The following is a 1,829-nucleotide window of genomic DNA, read 5'->3' on the forward strand; positions in this document are numbered from 1 at the left end:
CTGAAATTAGTATGGCTACTCCAGCTTTCTTTTGGCTTCCAGTTGCCTGATAGATATTTCTCCATCCCTTTACTTTCAACCTGAAGGTGTCTTCTGGTCGAAAAGACTTCTCCTGTAGACAGCAAATAGATGGGTTTTGTTTTTTGATCCATTCTGCTACCCTGTGTCGTTTGGTTGGAGCACTCAGTCCATTTACATTCCATGTTATTATCAAAAAATGTGGGTTTAGAGTCATTGTGTTCTCCCTAGGATTCATGCTTATAGTGGTGTCTCTGGCACCTTGTATTCTTTGCGATCTTTCCCTCAGAGAGTCCCTCTTAGGATTTCCTGTAGGGCTGGTTTGGTGGTCATGAATTCTCTCAACATTTGTTTATTTGGGAAAACCTTTATCTCTCCTTCTATTTTGAAAGACAGGCTTGCTGGGTAGAGGATTCTTGGCTGTAAATTTTTCTGCTCATCACATTGAAGATTTCCTGCCATTCCTTCCTGGCCTGCCAGGTTTCATTCGATAGGTCTGTAACCACTCTGATAGGTTTCCCTTTGTATGTGAGGGCCCTTTTCTCCCTAGCTGCTCTCAGAATTTTATCTTTATCTTTATATTTTGCCAGTTTCACTATGATATGTCCTGCTGAAGGCTGATTCAAGTTACGTGTTAAGGGGGTTCTTTGTGCCTCTTGAATTTGAATGTCCACTTCTTTTCCCAGATTTGGGAAATTCTCAGTTATAATTTGATCAAGTATCCTTTCAGGCCCTTTCTCTCTGTCTTCCTCTTCAGGAATTCCTATGAGCCGGATGTTGTTCCGTTTGATTGTATCACTCAGATCTCGAATTCTCCTTTCCTGCTCCTGGATTAATTTCTCTCTCTTTTTTTTCAGCTTCCTCTTTTGCTATAACTGTATCTTCTAATCCACCTATTCTTCTCTCTGCCTTGTCAATCCTTGAGGTGGCTGCCTCCAGTTTTTCACCTCATCTATAGCCTTTTTTAACTCATCAGTTGATTCTTTGATGCTTTTCTCAACCCCGGCGATTAATCTTATGACAAGTTTTTTAAATTCTTGATCTCATATGTTGTCTAGATCTGCCTTGAGCAGTTCTGTGGCTGTGACTCCCTCCAGGAAGTTCTTCAGGGGAGAGTTCCTTCGTTTTGTCATTTTTGCTAGTTTTCTGTCTCCTGTCACCTTTAGAAAGCTCGTTGTGCTCTGTGCACCTATTAATATTTCTCTGTTAAGGGATGCTTATTGACTGTCCAGGGCCTGCCTTTTCAGGAAATATTCTCTTAATGATGTCTCTCAGTTTCTCTTGTTGTGCCTGTGAGTATTTTATTTCCCTACTTTGCAATATTTGTGACTCGCCTTCTTGCACACTTTGGCTTGTTTCTTGGTGTAGTCCTAAGAAGGAAAACAGACTGACAAATACAGAGGGAACAGAAGCACACATATACACAGACAAATCAAATAAAGAAATACATTACAGGGGGGAAAGAAAAGAAAGAAAGTGGGAGGGAAGGAAACGAAAAGAAGAGAAGAAAGGAAATTAAAAAGAAAAGAGAAAGAAGAAAAGACAAAAAAATATATAAAAGGGGTTTGGGGACAGTAGACCGTTTAAAAGTTTATGCCCAGTTTAGGGGAGAGGTAAGGATGAGATACAGGAGAATATATCTGGGTTGCAAGAAGGTGAAAAGGTAAGGGAGAAAGGAGAAAGGAAAATAAGGAGTAAAATTTAAAAGAATGAGTAAAGAAAAAGGAAAAAAGGTAATAATGACAAAGAAATAAGTACAAAACAAGTGAAGAAAGAAAAAAATTTGTTTTTTTATATTATTAAAAAAAAAG

This window comes from Suricata suricatta, chromosome 10 (genome assembly GCF_006229205.1).
Source record: "Suricata suricatta isolate VVHF042 chromosome 10, meerkat_22Aug2017_6uvM2_HiC, whole genome shotgun sequence".
NCBI lineage: Eukaryota > Metazoa > Chordata > Mammalia > Carnivora > Herpestidae > Suricata > Suricata suricatta.